The sequence below is a fragment of the Saccopteryx bilineata genome, chromosome 1 (assembly GCF_036850765.1).
Source record: "Saccopteryx bilineata isolate mSacBil1 chromosome 1, mSacBil1_pri_phased_curated, whole genome shotgun sequence".
Lineage (NCBI taxonomy): Eukaryota > Metazoa > Chordata > Mammalia > Chiroptera > Emballonuridae > Saccopteryx > Saccopteryx bilineata.
In genome coordinates this window covers 274,855,839-274,870,222 of record NC_089490.1, presented here as the reverse complement: position 1 = coordinate 274,870,222, position 14,384 = coordinate 274,855,839, and positions in this window count along the sequence as shown.

Below are 14,384 nucleotides of genomic sequence, written 5' to 3'. Positions count from 1 at the left end.
GTGTTCAGGAGTTGTGCAGTGTCTGCCTACATCAGGGCAGACTAGAGCTTCTGAGGCCTAGAACTTGCAGCTTTAAGTCATTAAAACTATTTTTTTCTGTCTTTCCACACAAAGTTATTTATCTTATTTATGAAATATTTATTAAGGTTCAACTATATTAATCATATTTTAGGTATTTCTCTAGACAATGGGGACACAAGGTATACAAAGTTAGATTAGATCTTTATTCTCAAGGAGTTTATATTCTGTGGGAAAAGACATATAACAAACAGATAAATATTAAATGTGTTCTGAGTGCTGTGCAGAAAATTGAGAACTGCTAAGTAGAGTGGGTGATAAAATGGACACATTTTTAGCCACCAAACTACCGAAACATTTTCTTACGAGTATGAGTGACTCAATCAGTTTAGCTGAAAACAAAATTCATCCAAAATGATTTAAATGAAGAATCTCATTATGAAAGTCTCTGCAGAGATGTGAGCAGGGTTAAATGAACCACTGAAGAATACTTGCTATGACCCTTAGACTCTGGCACAAAGGAGAAGTCATTTCCACATCCACACATGAAGAGACAAGAGGGAGAAATTTTGTTACAAGTGGCCATTGAAAAATAGTAATCATGGAGCAGGGCCTCTGAGTTATTATAGAAGATGCATCTATTTATGTGTTCTGATGCCAAAGCCAAGATGGAGCTGAGAAAACGTACCCCAACTTTCTCTTCTCTCATCCTCTGATCTGCTGGAGCATCCCTTTGACCACCTGGATTTCAGAAAGAAGGGAGCCTGTGTAATGATGCTCACAAAGGTATGAGGTGATCAATAAAAGGCAGAAAAATGAACCCTTGCAGAATAAAAAGAAAGTAGCCAGCATAAAGGAATTACAATCTCTGGAGTCTTGATGGCAAGTATAGATTCTGAAAATTCCAAATGCTTTACTTACCTCCCTGGTACCTAGTGTGAGGACATGTGCTTCTCGAGTAAGGGCTCTTTGCCTCAAAATTTAGAGTGGGAACTAGCAATCCTTCTCTCCACTAGTCATTGACCCAATGATGCTACATTGCAAACAACCATAAAAACTCAGTGGCATACAAGAGTAAGCACTTACTAGTTTAAGTTTGTGGGTTAGTAACTTAGTACTTCAACTGGGAAGTTCTTCTGACCTTGGCTGGGGTAACTCACAAGTATAGGGAATTAATACAAGTCAGCAAACATATGAGGGCCTTGGCTGGAGCAACTAGCTAACTCAACACATAATTGAACCTCTTTTGGGCTAGACCAGGGATGTTTTCCTGGAGCCGGAAGAGGAGCGAAAGTCAAGTGGAGATCCAAACACACTTTTCAGCTGTCTGCACACATCACATTCACTAGCATCCTATCAGGCGAAGCCACTTCATGGCCAGAATAAAGGAGTAAGAAAATAATAAAATAAATTGGTCCTCCTCTGTGAAAGAAAATGCAAGGTCATGGAAAAAGACAATAGGATACTGGGAGGGGTGAAGAAGGGGAATGATTACACACTCAGTGCCCCTCTGCTCCAATCTCTGACCAAGGTCCCTGAAGATAAGTACAGCTGTGAGTCAGTATCTCACATTCAGTACAGACTAGGGATTTTATTGTTTCTAGGATTCTGTTTCTTCTCCAGATTCTGGTTGGTCAGTTTCCAAGGGAATGTTGAAAGAAGAAGGTTAATGTGACAAACTAAAATCCCCAATACTGTGGTTAGTTTAGGAGCACAGCTGATGCTTTCCATCTGTCATGTTCCCCCCCCCCCCAATTCATGTCCTGAAACATTAAAACTCAGTACCATGGCACTTGGAAATGAATTCTTTGGGAGGTGATTAGATTTAGATGACATCATGAGGGTGGGCCCCCATGATGGATTAGCGCCCTTATAAAAAGAGACAACAGAGAGCTTGCTTCTTCTCATTTTTTCTCTCCACCATGTAAAGACACAGTGAGAAAGTGACCATCTGCAGCCAGGAACAGAGTCCTCACTAGGAGAACTGAATCAGCTGGTACCTTGGTTTTAGATTCCATGTCTCCAGAACTATGAGAAGAAATTCCTGTTTTCTAAACCACTGAGTTTATGACATTTTATTATGGCAGCTCAAGCTGATTAACTCATAATCTCTATCTTCTACTATTCCTTTTCTATTCCTTTATTCTAAGCTGGCACCTCTAGGAGTCTGGGTAGCTTCCTGGGAGTATGGCTCAGACTCATATGTGTGAACCTACAAATTTTTAGCCACATGGTCTTCCCACACAATGGCTGCTGTAGTTGTCCATTTACCATTAAAATTGAATGAGAGGGCTTGCCTCTGGAAATCATGAAAAGTGAAGTGGTCATGGAACCCTTCAGTAGATAGACATCAATGATCAAAACTGGATAAACTCAATAAAACTATCATTTAAATACACTGAAGGTTTACAGCTTCTTTGTCAGGGGTGCCACTCAATCCACTCTGTCACAGCTGCAGAAAATGGGTGAGGGGGAAGGCAGTGGAAGGGGTAAAGCTGCAGTTTTATCAGCTAAAGATAACAACAGTAGCACTAGTTGCTGGGAAAGCACCTGGAAAAATAAAGAAAAAATTCTGGCAGCATAAAAATCATAGGAGTGAGGCCCAAATTCAGAGAACATGTTGCCCAAATTCCTGGCTGAGAGGAAAACAGTGCCTGCTAAGAAAGAACCCTCAGAGAGAATAACAGAATGATTGAGCAGTAGGAGAAATCTGCTTCTCCAGAACAGAATGACGCCGGGCCAGACAGTGAGTCTGATGCCTGCTAAACACAGCTCATCCTCCTGCTCAGTTGGCAGGAAGCCCCAAGCATCAGAGCACAATGGGCAATTCAGCAGGGCAGCTGAGAGGAAGGGGTGTTCCTAGAAGCAAAAACTCACAGATAAGGTGAGACCTATCTCTGCCCAAATCCTTAAATGACAATGAAAATTTATGTCCAAAACAACTTATGTTTTCTCTGAACCTATGTATCCTGATTGATCAATATCACCCCATTAAAATTAATTTTAAAAAATTTTAAAAAGGCAGCACCAGGAAGACCTAAATCTATGCCATGCCTTCTTATACATAGTCCTTTTGACCCCCAAAATGTATCTTCTGATGGTTAAAATAAACTTCCCTTTCCTTTCAACTACTAAAATAACTGCTTATCATGTCTAAATTATGTATCTTATACTAAACTCAATATTACAAGCATTTTAAAAATAAAGCATGTAATTATTTACCTAGTACCTGTATGGTATCTAGTCTATGCTAGATTAGTGTGTCCAAAAGAAACATAATACTAATCACATATGTGATTTCAAATTTCCTAGTAATCATGTTAAAAGATCAAAAAGAAACAAGTAAAATAATTTTTAATAATAAATTTTATTCAAAATATATACAAAATGCTATCATTTCAACATGTGATAAATACAGCCATGATTCATAGTTTATGTATTTCTTTCTGTTCTAGGTTTCCGTGATTCTGTGGGTTTTAAATTTCCAGCACTTTGTCAAGGGAAAATGCATTTTCTTGTTCACAGTAGCCATATTTCAAGTGCTCAGAAGCCACTCATGACTAGTGGTTGCACAGAGCTATGCTGTGGTTATTAATAGATATATCAGAAAACAAGGTAGAGCCTCCCCTCCCCATAGGGCACATCAAAATGTGGAATACACAAAGAACACAACAAAAGGTGATGAATGAACAGTGTTGGGGCTGGCTGCGCAGAACACTGTGGGAACATATGGAAAGGTGCCTGGCCCGGGTTTAGAAGGGTTAAGGCCCAACTGCCTGGAAAACATGACATTGAGGATGGACTATTGTGACAGGCAGAGGTGGGAGACAAGCATTTTCCAGACAAATATCACATGTTACCTTCGACAGCTAAAGTTGAGCAAGGGCATGGTCCATGGCTTCATATAAGCCCATGACTGAGCTGGTTGAGTCTAGTGCAATGCCTCATCATAGCATTAGTACTGCAGATATGAGGTCTTCATTCGTGTTGCTCGCCTCCACATGTTATTAGCATCTCCGGCATCTATGGGAAGAGGACCCGTGACACTGTTTCATCTGAGTCAGTTATGTAGGTTTCTGGTAAGGAATACCATGGATCTCAGTTTGGCCAGACAATTGGTCAAGGGCAGAGACAACTGAGATTTTGGCAAATGTTTTCTTTGTTACCTCTCCAATATAAAAGATCACTAGGTGCTTAAGACAATTATTTTATCTGCTTGTAGAATATTCTTTATAATGTCAGAAATCACCGAGTGAACAGTGATTACATAATTTGCAATGTATTTTCCATGATACCCTTGGTTAGCAGCCTCAGCTGGAGTTTCGGGGGCCATAGATCCGAGTCCAAACTGAGAAAAGTTTTGTAAACTACTTTGAAAAGCATTTGAAAAACAAAGATGATTTTGGAATTCATTTTGGAATGAAAAGTAGAGAAGAACAGCCACTACAGGTCTAAGGAACTTTTAACCTTGAAAGCAGCTAAAATCATTTTATATTTTAATCCCCTCAGCCATTTCCTTAAAGATTTTAATGCAATGTAACTTCAAAATCCTATTCAAAGACCATTCTATCTACTATTAAATCTGTCACAATTTCTTGATATTTAGCTATATGCTATATCAATTCAATTGTGCCAAAAACATATTATTTTTATAATACTCATGTGAATGCTTAGTCATTCCATACTGTTGAATAAAATTTAAAACTATTTTGTATCTTTCTGAATTATATGATATTTATTAAAGCCACATGGATGAAAAGTTTTGCTCAAGATCTGTTTTTTTAAATCTACATAAAAATAAATGTTTTTTGCCTAAGCTGAGCATCCATTGCAAATAAAAATCTTTGCCCGCATCAGAAAAGCCCCAGTGATGTAAGCTGGAGGGGAGTGAGGCTCCACTCTCCAGGCCAACATTGTGGTGATGCAAAGGCATGAAGACAAAAGAGCCAGCACAGCAGGTGCCGTGAAGTGAGGAGTGCTGAGCCCACGCTGTTTTTTCCTATCAGAATCCTCATTCATTCCCCATTGTATATTCTCTTGACTGTGAACATACTCACAAGTCATCCTGGACCACATGGCTCTTACAACTGGAAGTGAGACCTACCGCCCAAGTTCTGGACAGAAGCAGATTCCAGGTAAACATTCCTGCAGCACACTGAAGCCTTGGATTAGGGTTTTCAGGGGAATATTTCAAAAAATACTGACCATTTATTTTCAAGTGTCTTGTGCTGAGAAACAATATCACATTTACCCTGATCCTCATTCTTAATGTATAAAGATTAATTCATTTTTTATTCAGTCTTTAGCTATACTACTTTAAATTGTGGTCCTCAGTAAATTATATTGAGTCTATCTATCATCTATCTATCTATCTATCTATCTATCTATCTATCTATCTATCTATCTCATCTATCTGCCTGTCTGCCAAAACATGTCCCTTTGTCCCATGAAAATACTTTGTGACATTTTATCATGACCTCAGAAGCACTGCACTTACAAATTGTAAAAATTTTTGATGCAAGCCTAGTGTCAATCATGCTTTTTAGACACAGTATTACAAAGACGCTGACAATACATGAAGATTATCACTACATTGCTCCTCCGCTCTTTAGGTTTTAACATCAAAAACTCTAGCTTCACTCTATAATTTCTTGTGTGGCTTATTGATGTTTCACACTCAGTGTGATGCTTGTATTTATAAGGGAGCTGTGTTTTGCACTACACAACTTAAAGAATTCCACTCAAGAGACAAGCATTTAATATGTACTAGGTATTGTGGAGAACACAGAAGGATGCTTTGAGAGCTAAAAATCTACAAGGCAGGAGTGGAGGAGAAAGAAAACATAACCAGAAGCAACAAATGTAGAAATAAATGGAGCATGCAAGGCTAGGAGGGGAAGGACACCAGGCTTGGCCTTGCAGGGAGCACGGGGTTATGAAGCTCAGGCCTTTGGAAAATGGATTGGCTCACAGGAGGAACTGACTGGTAATTTAGGGGAGGTCACTGCAAGCAGAAGGCAATGGGAGTCAAAGAGTGGTACAATGGAAAAATGAGTTGGTTACACAAATAAGAAGGGTAAGAAAGAAGGTAGAAAAACAATAGTGAGATATTTTTATTATTGATTGCTACCTAACAAATCTCTCGGGAACTTAGTGGCTTAAAATGCACTGACCAAAACATACAAACAAATAAGCATTTCATTATGCCTCACAATTTTTCTATTTGATTAAGCTCAGCTAGGAAGTTCTGCTCCACAAAATTCCAGGTGGAAATATAGACATTTAGGGGCTTAACCAGAGTGGAAATTTTAAGATGGCTCATACAAAGCTGATTGTCACTGCTGCCTGCCTGCTGTGATTTCAGCAGAATCAGAGTGGGGTCTCAGTGTCCCTCCATGTAAGCCTCACCATGTAATGTGTGGGCTCCCTCACAGCATGTCAGCAGACACCAAGAAAGGAGAATTTCAGAGGACAAGTTATAGTGAATAAGTGCTTACTAAGACATCTGTGGCATCAACCTTGAAAAAAAGGTCTCCTTGGCCATAGCTAGTCACTTAGTAACACTGAAATTCAGTGTGGGAGGGTATACCCAAGAATGTGAAAACCAGAAAGTGTGGAACATTGGAGTCTATTAATGTACCATCTCCCAGAGATGTGTATTAAATGATTCAAAGGAAAATTTTTTTTTCAATTTTGAGCAGATCAAACTATACATGCATGATGATAAAATGATATTGGATAATTTGTTAGACATGGAGAAAAGCTATTATCATCCCTTAACAGCAGATGAGAAAACCACATCCTAAAAAGAGTGCTGTTGACTGTGGGTCTCATCACAACAAAATGAGTTATACTGAGTCTAAGGCCTAAGTCTTCCTATTACTCTGTTTAAATAAATGAAACAGAAGTCAAACATGCAAACATTTCCTTAAGGCATTGCTAAATGTTATTCAGCTGAATATATAATGAACACAGAAAATGTACTTTGGATACAAGAAAATAAAGTAATTCAGAAATTTTAAATATCTGTTTCTTTTTTAAATAAATTTTTATTAATGTTAATGGGGTGACATCAATAAATCAGGGTACATATATTCAAAGAAAACATATCCAGGTTATCTTGTCATTCAGTTATATTGCATACCCATCTCCCAGAGTCAGATTGTCCTCCATCACCCTCTATCTAGTTTCCTTTGTGCCCCTCCCTCTCCCCTACCCCTCTCCCTCCTTCCCTCCCACGTCTTTAAAAAAATATTTATAACTTTATAAAATGTAATATTTTTAATAGAGCTTTAGTAGTTTTATTCTATCATATTTCATATAAGAAAAAAGTCTTTAAGACAACCGCATGTGAGTGCAAGAATTTTCAGATGCTAATGCACTTGAGGTTATTCTTCAGCATCAAACACATTTTCCTAAGAAACATCAACTTCAAGGCCTTTGCACACTCTGCCTGGAAGGCTCTTCCCTCAGATGACCACAGGGCCTGTTCCTAACTCCTTCTCAGGTAAGCTATCCTTGGCCACCCTTCCTGAATTCACAGCCCTTAGCCAGTGCTTTCCATTGACTTTCTTCCTTTATTTTCCTCTTTTCACTTGTCATGATAACTCCATCTTATATTACTTTTGTTTATTGTCTGTCATACCCCATTGCAATGGAAGGTCTGTGTCAGCAGAAACATTTATGTTTTGTTCTTTGTCATATTTCCAGCACCTGAACAGTGCCTGGCACATAGTAAGTATTCAACTAATATTTGCTTCAGTAAATAAATATGAAAAGAGCAGCGCTATAGAATACAAAAAACTCTAGTCTCTGTTATTCAATACCTCTGTTACTTAGATACATCATTGAATCAAGCTTTTTCTGAGTCTCTATGTTCTCATCTATACAATCTAGTAACACCCACCTATGTTACAAAGAGAAAAAATAAGAAGGAAATATATGTCAATACGGGTAGTAGTCCTGCAATAAGCATCACTTGTTCTGCTTTTCAAAAGACCCTACCTGACTCACAGTATTTCCATCAGGAAATCTAATATTTAGTAATAAAGGTTCATAAATTTTTTCTGTTAAAAAATGGAACCTAAAAGTAAACACCTCACAGATGAGTAAGGAGTACAGTACATATCCAGGATGAGTCAGGGAAGGGGGCCACTAGGAGTGATGTTCAGTCACTCAGAGGTACCGTTTCAAACTACCAAACAAAGAAAACACATTGAACCACAATAGATACCTCTCTGTTTTGGAATGACCATGCCTTAGAAGGTCACTCTGCAAACACATGAAATGTCAGTGACAACACAGCAGCTTTGGTAGGCAGGGCCCGTGAGTTTCCATGCCGCTCTGCTTCTCTGAGGGTCCTGGCATGATTTTTTTACTCTGTGACTTATTCTGATGCAGCCATTCTTCCTGGTCCAGCTTACTATATAATCAATCACCAAGAGGTGACACTATCTAGATCCTAGGGAAGGACTCTCCATTTCAGGTGGAAAGATTCACTACTCTGACCTCCAAGTTCCTTGTAGGTCATTGCCTCAGGATCCCACATAATGGAGTGTGGTTGCTTTCTCAGAACTCTTATCTTTCCTTGAAAACAAGGAATATTCTTATTTTTAGAAAGCAGCATGTTATTGAATTAATATATCTACTCTTATCAACCTCATCAAGTGTTAGTTGCCAGTATTTAAGGTTCTGTGAACAATGAAAAAATTATTGATATTAGCTTTTATCTTAAATTCTAGTTGGCCAAAATAATATAAAAAAAGTGAATATCCCTTAGCTAAGGACCCACTAGACCCCACTAGGTAAAGGGAGCAAATATCTATTTCTTAGGTAATTAACAGTAATATGTCAAGATCCAGTGAACTCATCTAAAAAAAAAAGTTCATATCTCAGCATATGCAGGGTAAATATTTCAACTTGAAGATTATCTTAACAAAAATATAGAATATATTCCAACAGATTTATATCCCATATTATTTATTAGACAATCTAACACCATTCAATCATTTACTTATAATGTACAAGAATCTACATGAGGCTCTGGAGATAGGAACATCATAACTTACTTTTATCTCCACAGTCTACTGAAAAGCAAGAAATAAAATGTCAAGACACCATGGCCCTACTACTGTCTTTCCATTAACTAAAGTATATTGACTAGTGATGTAATCCTTCTGATATTTTTCATCCTTAGGCTCCCATTTCACAGAGAGCTTTGATGAAACATCAGCTGCATAAAAATTGCCCAAGGGAATTAAAACACATTTTGTTTGAATAATGTCTTACACTCTTGAGCTAAGGGAAGGCACTGGTGAGTCACAAAGCTGAAACTTGGAATATTTGATTCATATTCTGCCATTTTCACTGAGAATTCTAAGGGTGGAAAGAAATTTTCAGTAGGTGTTTAGCTGTCAGTTATTTGAAACATGAAAACTACCTGTAGGTGTCTAGTTCTGACTATTAGTTGATTTTTGAAATGATAATAATGCCTTTACAAATCAAAATTTTAAAGATATAGCAAGTTTTTATTTGAATTGTTTATTTTTGTATTATTGAGTTGTGAGAGTTCTTCATATATTCTGGTTATGAGTCACTTATCAGATAAGTATTTGCAAATAGTTTCTTACAGTTTTTTTTTTCTTTATTCTCTTAAGAGTGCTTTTCAAAAAGCAAGCCTTTTGCCTGATCTGTGGTGGTGCAGTAAATAAAGTGTTGACCTGGAACACTGAGGTCACAGGTTTGAAACCCTGCACTTGCCCTGTCAAGGCACATATGGGAGTTGATGCTTCCTGCTCTTTCCCCCTTCTCTCTTGCCTCTCTCTAAAAATGAGTAAATTTTAAAAACATCTTTAAAAAAGGGAGGCCTTTCATTTTATAAAGTATAATTTATCAAATTATTTCTTTGAGCATCATGTTTTTGTGCCTAAGAAATGTTTGCCTGATCCATAATCACAAAGGCTTTCTCTAATGTTTTCTTCTAGCAGCTGTATTGATTTAGATTTATATGTAAGTTTATAATATATTTTAAATTCACTTTTGTGCATGGTGAAAGATAAAGAAGAAAAACTTTGTGTCTTTCTTTTCTGCATATGGATATTTTAATATGTTTAATAGAACTCTTTGTCTAGTGAATCAACTATGTGATTTTTTTGTTTGTTTGTTTGTATTTTTTCGAAGTGAGAAGCATGGAAGAGGCAGACAAACAGACTCCCACATGTGCCCAGAATGCCCACCAGGGAGAGATGCTCAGCCCCTCTCGAGTGTTGCTTTGCTGCAATCGCAATTGGAGCCATTCTAGTGCCTGAGGCAAAGGCCATGGAGCCATCCTCAGCACCTGGGCCAACTTTGCTCCAGTGGAGCCTTGGCTGCAGGAAGGGAAGAGAGAGATAGAAAGAAGAGGAGGAAGGGTGGAGAAGCTTCTCCTGTGTACCCTGACTAGGAATCAAACCTGGGACTTCCATGTGCAGGGCTGATGCTTGACCGCTGAGCCAACCAGCTAAGGCCTCAACTTTGTGCTTTTGTTAGAATTCAGTTGTCCATATATGTGTGGGTATACATGGACTTTACCCTGTTCCATTCATCTATTTATTTATCTTTACAACAGTACCACTCTGTCTTGATTATTGTAGTTTTATAATGAGTCTTGAAATAAGACAATCTAGGCCTCCAATTGTGTTGCTTTCTAAATACCTTTTAGCTCCAAGTAAAATTTAGAATCAGTCTATCAATTTCTAAAACCTGAAAGAATACTTAGAAATTTACTGAAATGAAGTGCTATTTATAGAGACATTTGGGAGATGAGGAAATTTAGCAACAATGGTTTTATTCATTATCTTGATTGTGGTCATAGTCTTACAAGCATATTTGTGTGTCAAAACTTTATCAAATGTACATTTTAACTATATGTAATGCAAGTAATGTCAACAATACCCTACAAAGTTGTTAAACATAATGAATACTGTACATAACAAAAGAAATTTAATTTTGTATATCTAGCATTCTTCAGTGACTACATTTAATGTGTTCTTATTGTAGACTTGGAAAAATTTAACAAAGTGCAAAGAAAAAATAAAAACATCAATCATTAAACTACTCTAAAAAGAACCACCTTTTAAATTATCTATATACTTTTTTAGGGGCTGTATATACATTTTTCTACAAATTTCATATTGTAAGATAAATACTGTTATGCATATAATCTGCTCTTTAAACTTAATAAACTAAACAAAGTGTTTCACCACATCATTAGGCCTTCATCTACAATGTGGGTTCTAATGAGTTTATAATATATTGCTATTTATAAAACCAATGTTTGTGATGGGACCTGAAGATGGCAGCTGAGTAGGCAGATGCACAGATTCCCAGCTCACACCACCAAACTGGATTGCAAACAAATTTAGGAATAATCAGCATAAAAACCAACTCTGGACTACAAGAACAGCTCTCAAAAACCAAGGAGCAAAGAAGAAGCAATAACAAACCTGGTAGGGAGTGCCTGAATCCCCCCTGCTTACAGGAACAGAAGGAGGGTGAGGCTGAGAACCTTATGGGCTCTCACTCCAAGGAAAAGAGCAGAAAATACTGCTCAAAGCCAATTTCCTGGCAACAAGGGAATGAGGTGTGTTGAAAAGGCTGACTTAGCCTGACCTGTGGTGGCGCAGTGGATAAAGCATCGACCTGGAAATGCTGAGGTTGCTGGTTCAAAACCCTGGTCAAGGCACATGTGGGAGTTGATGCTTCCTGCTCCTCCCCCTTCTCTCTCTCTCTCTCCCTCTCTCTCTCCTTCCTAAAATGAATAAATAAAATAAAAAAATAATAATAAAAGAAAAGGCTGGCTTATCTTCCAAAAAGAAAGGGGAGAGAGAGAGACAGACGGTGAGGAGCAGAAGAATGCAGGGGACTACCTGAGAAGCTGACTCATCCAGTGCTGGGGGCAGCCATAGCTAGGGGAGAGGCTGATCGTTCCACAAAACAAAAGACAGACCCTGGCCAGTTGGCTCAGCGGTAGAGCGTCGGCCTGGCATGAGGGGGACCCGGGTTTGATTCCCGGCCAGGGCACATAGGAGAAGCGCCCATTTGCTTCTCCACTCCCCCCCTCCTTCCTCTCTGTCTCTCTCTTCCCCTACTGCAGCCAAGGCTCCATTGGAGCAAAGATGGCCCGGGCACTGGGGATGGCTCCTTGGCCTCTGCCCCAGGCGCTAGAGTGGCTCTGGTCATGGCAGAGCGACCCCCCAGAGGGGCAGAGCATCACCCCCTGGTGGGCAGAGCATCGCCCCTGGTGGGTGTGCTGGGTGGATCCCAGTCGGGCGCATGCGGGAGTCTGTCTGACTGTCTCTCCCCGTTTCCAGCTTCAGAAAAATACACAAAAAAAAATACAAAAAAAAAAAAGACAAAAGTGCTTCCAGGTCACAGATCTCCAGACATCTCTCCAGCTCCAATCAGTGCAACAAGACACAGCTGAAAACAAGAAGTGGAGAGGAGGGGCAGTAACTCAGGTCTCCATGAAGATCTGAAATACACCTCTCCCTACTGAAGCTGAGAAAACACCCTACCCCCAGAGAAAGTAACTGGTAGAAGAGGCCTTCAGAGTCTCAGGTTACACCCACCGCATTTCTGGATACAGTTTCAAATAAGCCCCCTGCTGAAATCAGTAAACAAGACTATCACCTGTTAAGAAAACAAACAGGGCCCTGGCCGGTTGGCTCAGCGGTAGAGTGTTGGCCTGGTGTGCAGGGGACCTGGGTTTGATTCCCGGCCAGGGCACATAGGAGAAGCGCCCATTTGCTTCTCCACCCCCCCCCCTTTTTCCTCTCTGTCTCTCTCTTCCCTTCCCGCAGCCAAGGCTCCATTGGAGCAAAGATGGCCCGGGTGCAGGGGATGGCTCCTTGGCCTCTACCCCAGGTGCTAGAGTGGCTCTGGTCATGGCAGAGTGACGCCCCTGGTGGACGTGCCGGGTGGATCCAGGTCAGGTGCATGCAGGAGTCTGTCTGACTGTCTCTCCCCGTTTCCAACTTCAGAAAAATACAATAAAAAAAAGAAAGAAAAAAAACAAATTAAGACTTCAAAGTGGCCCAAATCCAAAAGTAGATTACAAATAATAGCTGATGCCAACCCAAGAAGACCTAGAAATTAACACCATTGAAAACTGGAGACAGACAACACCAAGCCAACCCTCAACCAGCTCTACAAACAAAACACACAAACACACAGACATAATGTGAAGACAGAGAAGTACAATCCAAATGAAACCATGAGAGAAACCTTCAGGAAATGAACTGAGTGATATGGAAATAACCAAACTTCTGGATGTGGAGTTCAACATAACAATTGTAAGGATGCTTAGGGATCTTAGAACAACAAAAGATGGTCATTATGAACACCTAAATAAAAAAATAGCAAGTTTAAAAAGGATATTGAAATATTAAAAAAGAATCAGTCGGAGATGACAAATACAATATCAGAAATGAAGACCACAATGGAAGGAATTAAAAACAGGATGAATGGAGCTGAGGATCAAATCAGCGAGTTGGAGGACAAGTTGAATAAAGGCATGAAAGCAGAGAAGAAAAAAGAAAAGACACTCAAAAAGTCTGAGGAAATTCTAAGAGAGCTCTGTGACAACATAAAGAGAAATAACATCTGCATCATAAGGGTTCCTGAAGAAAAAGAGAAAAAACAAGGGATAGAGACTTTGTTCAATCATATCATAGTTGAAAACTTCCCTAAATTAATGCAGGAGAAAGTCTCACAAGTTCAAGAAGCACAGAGAATTCCATTAAAGAGAAACCAAAAAAAAACCTACAGCAAGACACATCATAATTAAAATATCACAGCTAAGTGATAAAGAGAAAATATTAAAAGCTGCTAGAGAAAAAAAGGCTATCACTTCAAAGGAGCCCCCATAAGGATGACATCAGACTTCTCAACAGAAACACTTGAGGCCACAAGGGAATGACAAGAAATATTCAAAGTAATGCAGAACAAGAACCTACAGTGAAGACTACTTTATCCAGCAAGGCTATCATTTAAAATTGAAGGAAAAATAAAAAGCTTCCCAGACAAAAAAAAAAAAAAAAAAACAACTCAAGGAATTCATTACAACCAAACCAATGCTGCAGGAAATGTTAAGGGACCTGTTGTAAACAGATCAAAGTGGGAAAAGAATATAGCAAAATAGAAATACAGGTTTAAAGAATAAAATGGCAATAAACAATTACATATCAATAATAATCTTAAATGTAAATGGATGAAATGATCCAATCAAAAGACATAGGGTAGCTGCATGGATAAGAAAACAGGACCCGTACATATGCCATCTACAAGAGATACACCTAAAAACAAAAGATGCACATAGACTGAAGGTA